The sequence below is a fragment of the Harpia harpyja genome, chromosome 2 (assembly GCF_026419915.1).
Source record: "Harpia harpyja isolate bHarHar1 chromosome 2, bHarHar1 primary haplotype, whole genome shotgun sequence".
In the NCBI taxonomy this organism is placed as follows: Eukaryota; Metazoa; Chordata; class Aves; order Accipitriformes; family Accipitridae; genus Harpia; species Harpia harpyja.
The window spans coordinates 12,903,270-12,913,520 of NC_068941.1; positions in this window are offsets into that span (position 1 = coordinate 12,903,270).

Below are 10,251 nucleotides of genomic sequence, written 5' to 3' on the forward strand. Positions count from 1 at the left end.
GTGGGTGTGAGCCCTTGATTTATTCATTTGCATATAATCTGACAGAGTTACATGCTTTTGAATATAAAGTAAAATAAATCTGTTTCTCTTTGCAGTAACACAGGATAAAGGACTCCCAGAGCAAAGAACTGATGAACAAGGTTAGTTTGACAAAAATTAAATTACTATTGGAAAAATAAAATCTCAAACTCTTTTAAAGAGTGCAGTCTAGTAACATTTTCTTTATGAATTCTGACTTTGCAGCCTGTGTAAACAAAGTTTCCTAAAGTGATTATCAGAATAATACAAATAGCTTATGACCCGTTTGCAGATATAAAAGCCTCTCGTCTATTCTGTGGCCCAACAGAAAAGAAAATATTGTTTAGAAGTAATAACTAAAACAATATAAACTCAATGCTCTCTTTTTAAAAACTTAAACTAGATTAAATAAAATGTTGGTATTCCATTGTTTAAGTGTGTGATTAAAACCACAGAATCTAAAGAGTGGAACACCTGTTATTATAATAAAAACAACTCAAGTAACTACTTAGACAAGAGCCTATCTTTTAGTGTGTGAATGAAGCTACAGAAACTGGTTAGCCTCTTGCATAAACATTTGTCTCAGTCACATCTAAAAAAAAAAACCCACAAAAATTAGGTGCAAGAATAGCATAAGGTAAACGAGAAAGAAATAGAAGCGTACATATGCGTGTGTATGTGTGTGCAATTCTTTTTTCAGAAAGTAAACCAATATAGGAAAAAGTCACATAAATGGATGTTAAGTTCTACTTAACTTCAAACCAAAAATGGCAACCAAGGTTGCTGGAACTTGAGAGCTACGCAGATTAATACCTATTTTTCAAGAGCTGTCTGGTTTCATTTTCTAGATTAGTAAAATTAATTAAAAAAAAAAATCTCTTTAATAAAGAACAGTACAGGATTCCATATCACCATTTATTAGAACAAATTTAAGGGTCAAATTTAAAAAACAAACCAAACAAAACCAAACCAAAATGAAAAGAAGAAACATTTCAATTTCCTTGTCTGGGATTTCATAAATAGCAGTAAGCAAAAAAGTGGTTTTAAAATAGAATTTTAATGCAATATATTATGTGGGCAGCTGGAAATCTTATCAAGACAAACTCATTCCATTTCTGGTATTTGAAAATATTCTCTGCCTTTTAGATACCAAGCACATGCTCTGTCTTTTCAAAGAGCACTGGAGGATATCATACAGATGAGACGCTCACCGATATCCTGGACAAGCTCCATTGATTTTTCCAAATACTCTGTATTAGCACTGAAGAGTCAAGGAAGGTCTCTATATCACTGTTAGTTTTTCCAGTGTCCTCTGAGCAATTTATATTATTTGTCCATTGAAACATCACAATATAAGGAAGACAGAAATAACATGCATCTAACAAGAAAGAAGACACTGACCTCAAGTGTCTTATACACAATGTATTGAACTTTAAACCCAGCACTCTAAGCTTTGTTGCTATTAAATAAACACAAAAATCCCCACCCAAAACAGGTGTTACCTTGTCTAGTAATATTCATAACACTTCAGTTTTATCAGTTTTATTTCTACACAGAAGTGTGGGAGTTGCACCCTAAATGGTGCAGAGGTGAATGAACATAGTTCTATCCTGGCTTACAGCAAACCCTCTCTATGAACATCTCTTCTGCATCTTTTCAGACTGTGTCTCCTCACCACCTCTAGCATCCCTCCCCAGCTCCCCATTGTGCATCTGCTTGAAGCTTTTAGTCCTCATCTCTGAAAGACTCTGAAGCCTGCTTGACTTCATTTCTGTGCTGAATTCCTTCATTTTCTCCTACTTCACATATTTACTCCTACCCAACCAACACTCTTAAAAAACTTTGTATCCTCTTCCCATTCTTGTCTTTGTGCCTTGTGTGTCAAATTAACACTACAGCTCTTTTTTTCCCCAAAAGTATTGGTCTGCTATGTAACCCACTTACAAAGAAGTGTTGTTAAATCTATACATACAGACATACCTATATAATATGTATGTATATACAGACACACCAATCTTCATAAATTATCAGTATCCTGTAGACTCAATGCATTATGTTTGAACATTATTGATAGATTTATAGGTATGCTCTTGGACAAAGAGTTTGTCTCCCCCTGTTCTGTGCAGAAATCAAAATTCCAGTAACATTCAACTGATAATTATATACAGAATTTAAAAGTAGTCAACCCAATATGCCCTAGAAATTACTGATGAAAAGGATTATTCATGTATTGCCCTAACACTTGTCACTCAGCCAGAAGTGATGCCTGACTTTTAACTGAAAGTATCGATTTGCTACCCTGAAATTTAATTTTTTTTAAAAAAGTCATTTACAATGTATTCCATAGCACCAGTCATAGAAGCTAGAGCATTTGAGCTTTAATCAGCACTTAGTTCACCTCTGCTCTTCTGGCATTCTATCGTTCATAGACATATGAAGATGAAGATATTTTTTCAGAAGCCCTTGAGGAGAGCACGGCTGTAACTTTTAGAGTCTGCTCCGCAGAGCAGCTTTTAACTGAGTGAAACATCACGTACACGTGAGGGTATCTCAGGCATCACTGAGGCAGTTTCAGCACTAGACCAAATAACAGTTCAAGAAATTATCAAGAAAACAGATGAAGAATCTGGAGCACAGGCTTAGGTTCCACATAAGTCTGCACGTGGTAAATCATTTTGTGAAGAGAAATCTACTTCCGTATAGGACTAAATATTTTTTTGAACTAGGACCCCTGGGGTCCAGACAGACTGATTACTATATTGAACAATAATAAATTATTCTAACTAACTCCAGGATACTGCTGCTGTGAGTGATTTACTAGGTAATGAAATAAACTAATGACTTGGTGTTTAAAACTTGCCTTTCAGTTCAGGTTTCTTATATCTAAACTTGCAATCTTCAGACCAACACATACATGAAGTTTAATTCTCCCTACACAGTATGGGAAACCTAGATACCTAACTTAGGGCTTTGTCAAAATTTTAAAATAGGTATTCTCTGTAGCATTCTCCCCCAAACTCTGGTCTCCCACTCATCAAAACAGTATGCCTGGTTGTAGAGTGCTGTGGCTTTTTCTATGTATACCCTGAGTTTCTATCCGTGGAAACACAGTATAACAGAGAAAGGAGAAAGGTATTACACCAAACCACGGAGTAAGGATGAAGACCCACACTGAAGAGAGAAGTTTCGCATATATTGGAAAGTACAGCTTAGTCGAGGTTACTTTTGAAGAAGTTAGCACAAATCTCAGAGACAGTGAATGCACTGTGCCCTGGAAGTCAGCTCTGGCTAATTACTGCAGTGAGAATGGGCATTCTGGGAGCACAGGAGACAGCTGAGAAAATTTCCTTTAATGACTTGCCTTTGTCTGCACTTGCCCGATCGTTCAGATCATAAGCTAGGGTTGGCAAACATGATTTTAGCTTGTCATCAAGCCAGAAGCTGAAAGCTGATTTAACAGAGTGTGTGTTACACTCAGCCATTTTTCTCAGGGCAAGGAAAAATTACAAGAACTCATATGCCTTGGAACGGTCTCATTCTGGTCATAGATCAAGTGCTTCTGGATCACGGAGCTGTCTACAGTGATAATACAGCAGCATTCACCAAAGAAGGAACATACTCACCAGATGCATATATGCCATAACAGCTTTGAAAATAAACCTCTGATACTGATTTAAAATATTTTTTTCCTATGAATATTTGCTCTGTGGCAATGCGTATCATGCAGATGTAACCATTATTCAATTATAAACTCTGTTTCCTTTATCTCAATATTAAAAGTACAGATCATAGCTATTCATGTAAGAATTTCATTTTCTTTATAATTTAAACCCAAATGATAACTTGTTTAACCAGGTAATAAAATTAATTTCCAGCTTAACTACCACCTTTTTCTTAGTCATTCTGAAGTAGGACAAAATCAAAATTAAAGTTACATTAATAAAATTATCCAACACAAGTATACTTCCTTAATTCCTTAATACTTCTTCACCTGTTCCCAGACACAGACTCCCAGGCCAGGTTTATATCACTACATACTTAGTTTCCACAGTAATTGTATTCAATAAGAGTAAGTGGCAGATGTGAAAATCTCTTCAGTTCCTACCTGATGATTGACAGACATTCTGAGCCTGAGTAGGTCCATTAACAACGTACAATGATCTATGAAATCAGTTTCTGGTATATAAATTCAAAACAATGAACAAGAATCAATGTCATTTTAAAAACATCTGAAAAAAAGAAAAAAAGAAAAAATTAATGCTGCCAGGTTTGAGAAAGATGTGTAAATACTATACATTAAGTTAACATGTGAATTTGGGCTTTGTATCATCTATATCCTTAGTCTGGTCCATAGTTGTCCTGATTCTGGATTTCACAGTTTGCCACTAGACAGACAGTCAGTGCAGGGACAGCAACACAGGGTAAGAACAGGATTGTCATGAGCAATCACTGGAGAAATTGTTCCTTGATGCCGCTCATGTCCTGGTGTGCTGGTTTGGACTGGGATAGAGTTATTTTTTTCCGTATTAGCTTGTATGGGTCTCTGTTTTGGATTTGTGCTGGCAACAGTGTTGATAACCCAGGGATGTTTTGGTTACTGCTGAGCAGTGCTCACACAGAACCAAGGGCTTTTCTGCTCCTCACCCCACCCCACCCCCCCAGTGAGTGGGCTGGGGGGGCACAAGGAGTTGGGAGGGGACACAGCTGGGACAGCTGACCCCAGCTGGCCAAAGGGATGTTCCAGACTGTATGTGGTGGGTTGACCCTGGCTGGACGCCAGGTACCCACCAAAGCCGTTCTATCAGTCCCCCTCCTCAACTGGACAGGGGAGAGAAAATATAACAAAGAGCTTGTGGGTCGAGATAAGGACAGGAGAGATCACTCACCAGTTACCATCATGGGCAAAACAGACTCAGCTTGGGGAAAATTAACTCAATTTATTACAAATCAACCAGAGTAGGGTAATGAGAAATAAAACCAAATCTCAGAACACCTTCCCTCCACCCCTCCCTTCTTCCCGGGCACAACTTCACTCCTGGATTCTCTACAACCCCCCCCCAGCGGCGCAGGGGGACAGGGAATGGGGCTTACGGTCAGTTCATCACACATTATTTTCTGCCGCTTCATCCTCCTCAGGGGCAGGACTCATCACACTCTTCCCCTGCTCCAGCGTGGGGTCCCTCCCACAGGAGACAGTCCTCCATGAACTTCTCCAACGTGGGTCCTTCCCACGGGCTGCAGTTCTTCATGAACTGCTCCAGCACGGGTCCCTTCCACGGCATGCAGTCCTTCAGGAGCACACTGCTCCAGCGTGGGTACCCCACGGGGTCACAGTCCTGCCAGAAAACCTGCTCCGTGGGCCCCTCTCTCCACAGATCCGCAGGTCCTGCCAGGAGCCTGCTCCAGCGCGGGGTTCCCATGGGGTCACAGCCTCCTTCGGGAACCCACCTACTCTGGCGTGGGGTCCTCCCCAGGCTGCAGGTGGATATCTGCTCCACCGTGGACCTCCATGGGCTGCAGGGGGACAGCCTGCCTCACCATGGTCTTCACCACGGGCTGCAGGGGAACCTCTGCTCCAGCGCCTGGAGCACCTCCTCCCCCTCCTTCTTCACTGACCTGGGGGTCTGCAGGGCTGTTTCTCTTACATGTTCTCACTCCTCTCTCCAGGTGCCGTTTCTCTCTGTCCCAGCAACTTTTTTTCCTTCTTAAAAATGTTATCACAGAGGCGTTACCACTATCGCTGATTGGCTCGGCCTTGGCCGGCGGCGGGTCCGTCTCAGAGCCGGCTGGTATTGGCTCTGTCGGACACAGGGGAAGCTTTCAGGAGCTTCTTACAGAAGCCACCCCTGTAAACTGCCCCCCCACTACCAAAACCTTGCCACACAAAGCCGATACACCACATGATGCCATGCTCAGCATATAAAGCTGGGGGAAGAAGCAGGAAGGGGGAGATGTTTGGAGTGATGGTGTTTGTCTTCCCAAGTAGCCATTAGGCGTGATGGAGCCCTGCTTTTCTGGAGATGGCTGAACACCTGCCTGCCCATGGGAAGTGGTGAATGAATTCCTTGTTTCCTTTTGCTTTGCTTGCATGCGTGGCTTTCGCTTTACCCATTAAACTGTCTTTATCTCAGCCCATGAGTTTTCTCACTCTTCCTATTCTCTCCCCCATCCCACTGGGAGGGAGTGAGTGAGTGGCTGTGTGGGGCATCGTTGCCAGCTGGGGTTAAACCATGACAGTACTGGTTACTTCCCACCCAAGTGTGTGTTCAGTTGCAAATTCCCCTGTCAGTTCCACAAAAACAAGTATCTGCAATTTCCTGTGGATTTCCTTGGAAGCAAATTGAACCAAGATAAGCTTCAATCACCACCTTCAACCCCAGCAGTGATAGCAGCAGGTCATTAGGTTTAGAGGTTAAAGTCCAGCACTTAAACATGTAATGCATACATAGTATAGGCACAAGCCAAAGAGATTTGAATACAGTTGCATCATTCATCTTTTTATGTCTTGAAACGTTCTTGAAAAGTAAACAAAAAACCCCCAGGAGACAGAAACAAGGATGCCACAGAAGCCTGATTTTTAAGCTGCATTTTTACAAAGTCAAACTCATAAAATAATACAGTTGGATCCTGCTTTTACTTTGTTTGTTTGTTTGTTTTTTAAGTATTTTTTTAACTGCAGCAGATAAGCACATAAGTGGATTTTCACACACAAACTATATGTTTTCTGATTAGGACACTTCTATATATTCCAGAGGGCTGGCAGACTAAGACAGAAACTGAGGGAAGGGAAGAATTTCTGATGTAACCTAACGTGAAATCATTTACCACTTACTTCAAATATTCAAATTACTTGAAGAAAATGAACAGTGTCTAATTATTCCTAATGACAAATTATTCTGTAATACTGAAAGAAAAATGTAAAAGCACAGGTAGGTAATTATTTCTTAAAAGCAACACAGACTTACATTTATAAATGACAGCATTAATCACATATATTCTCTATAAGTGAAAAAAACAGGATGATCTAGAGCAAATGTTTTTATGCATGTGGTTACAGAGTTAGCAAGCAGAAATTTTCAGAGCACAATTTCTTATTTAGAATTGCATAGCTATCCATTTTTTCTTAGCTCTAAATGCTTTCAATTGTCTTTTGAATTTCTGCATCCAAGTGCCACTTTGCAGATTACACTCCATTCTGGCAGTGAAGATTTAAAACTTAACATGGTTTCCAATGCATACTTTAGGAAGTAGAGTTGTTTCCAGATATTTACATTCTTTAGTTAACCACTGCAATATAACAGGTTAAAAAAAAAAAAAGATAACCCACATACAACATAAAAGTTTTGGGTTTTTTTATCAATGTTTTCTCAAACCAACTTTGGTGTTTAAATCTATTATACTGCAAGCAAGTAAGGTTGGGTAGATACCTAGCTACAGCCCAGAAAATCCTTTAGTTAAGCAGCAAGTTTTCACTTATGTTATTTTCATAATATCTGTATTTTGGCAGACATGTCTATTTCAAAGGTGACAGTTTCACAGCTAAGAAAAGCAAATTGCAGAAATTCAAGCATGTGTAACAGAGATGAGGCAATGCACCACCAGCAATCTAAACCCTTTCAAAAGTTAGCACGTCATTTTGAATTGTAGCCCTGAAGATTTTACAAATGTGCTAAAGACAACAATGCTAGAAAAATATCCTCTGTGAAGATTTTTTTCTCCTTTTTACTTATTTTTCCTCTTCAAAGAAATGCAGGCAATGAAACCATTGTGTACTTGAATGCTAGTGATAAGGCAGAAGACTGACCAAGCTTTTAAACTGAGTTTTCATTTATCTCATCATTGCTGGATAATCATCATTACAGAGGATCTTTATTTCAAACATTTAGAAAATATGTGGTTTCTAATAAAATTGTATTTACTGACTGAAATTTTGCTAACAAAATGCACATTTCTTGTGTGAATTTTGAATATTTTCAATATCAATACTTAAAACCCAGCCCTACCAGCTTTCCAGCACTTAAAGCAGAAAGGTTAGTAAGCAGCATAAAGCAGTTTATAATAGTTTCCACCAGAACGGCACAGGCAGATTTTGGAGATAAGAGTGTGGATTCCACACCCTTAAGAAAACTAAAGGACAGCAAATGTTTTTTATGTGCTTTGCACGTGAATTGACATGGTTGGAGCCATTGCATTTGCAGGGAGTAAAGGACCACTCCAGAGAAACTAAACAGGCTTTCATATATATTCATATACCCTTAGGGACATAAAATTCTAAAAATAACTGACAAAGTGACTGAGAGTGTCTCTGGAAATTTCTATCTATTTGTCTGCATGCTTATCCAACCAAGAACAAGGGAGTTGTGAATCAGAAGCTATGAAGCTGCAGTTATTTTGAGAAGGGCGTTAGCCATGACCACAAAGCCTCTGCAGTACATTCGGCTCATGTGCAGCAACCTTGCATGAGCTTCTGGCTCCTATAATCTTGCAAACCCCTGGGTCACACACTACGTGAGTCAAGCACACCTGCCAAAAGTGGAGTGAGTTTGTTTAATCACACCCTACTTCACGGATCTTCCACTGCTCTAAGCAATATAAAGAAAGACAGGACTCCAGACAACACAATCCTCTATTTACATTACCTGAGTCGTAGAATTAGTCGTAAAACATTTAGTTTGGCATAAGATCTGCATCCCAAGTAGGTTAAGAAGTAAAGACATAGGAAAATGATGGGAAAACTAGTCCTATAAAGGAAAGGATAACAGGTAGTTTATTTAAAATAAATAACCAGATTATAGATATACACCAAGTTATAGCTATGTACTGCCATTGATCTGTTTGGCAGGAAATATAGAGAGACCAAACAAAATTTCAGATAAAAGTCCCAAATGCAAATAAGCAACAATCAACAGTTGTACTAGGTACTTCCACAAGGATGAGGTAGATAACCATTTTGAATAATTTATCATTGTAACAAGAGTCAGTTTGAATAAAACCCAGTACATTCCATTAATTGGCAGCAGCAGCTAATTGATTCATTGTTCCTGCTGTAACTATTTTTATTTCTGGGATAACAAAATGAATACAGAATCCTTGATCTTGACTAATACTATTTTTATTAGGTGAGAAAACAGTATAAATTGAGGACTTGTAAGGGGCCACATGCTGTACATCAAGTAATTGAACACTACTCTATCTTTCATTATAGGTCCTGAGAAAGGAATTACTGACATCAGTTCATTATTTAATATGAAAATGCTGGTCAAATAAGTTAACATCTAAGGAATATGTGATTCTGACATTAAAAATTTGTTGTATAAAAGTGTTGTTTCATTATACAGTTATGCATGAAGTGCTATATGTAAGTAGTAGCAAACGTCCTTTCACTTAAGCCATATGTAGAAAAATATCTTAGCATACAGTTGTGATAAGATAGCTGTAATTACTTTACTGCCCCGAAGACACAAAGGCACACAGTTGTCACAAGTGGTATTTGTTAATTATAATGACTTAAAAACTACAATGAGCTTTTAATTTTTTTAATTTTTCATTGGTTGTAGAGAAGTAGTATAGCTGCAGAAGAAAAAATATGATTGTTCAGCACAGCTGAGAAGTTTTTGTAACTCCACATGCCTTATTTCCTTCAGTGGATTTCTGCATAAGGCAGCTGCCATTACTAGAGTATAACCAAAGGTATCTTTTTTGCAGACTCTCGGTGTAAGATCACAGACTATTTTTTTGATTTCAAGTTAACTTTCAGGTCCACTAATTAGATCACAAATCTTTGTTCTTTCCAATCGAGACAGATTTCAAACAAATGTCCATGAGACAACTAAAAAGGAAAACTCAAGTCATTGTCCTCAGAGCCAATATTCAGTGTAGAACAGTACTTGACCAATAATTTAAAGCATGTATTTTATTCCACGTTGGACTGTCACTGGATATGGGAATGTAAGACCGAAATTGATTTTTTTGTGGATATGTACACTGCAAATGTTAAGCGTACATTTAAAAGGGATACAACCTATTTACTATTTCCATTCAGCATTTATGCATATTGAGTAAGATCTGCCCCAAATGGAAGATGTTGACTTTACCTTAACCTCAAATTCAAGAACAACTTTGACTATTTAGCCAAGTGAAAAGGAAAGGGAATTATGTGTTGTGTTTGTGATTAATGACATACAGAATTCCCTAGCCTGCTAACAATAAGGTCTGCTGATTAAATCAACGTGT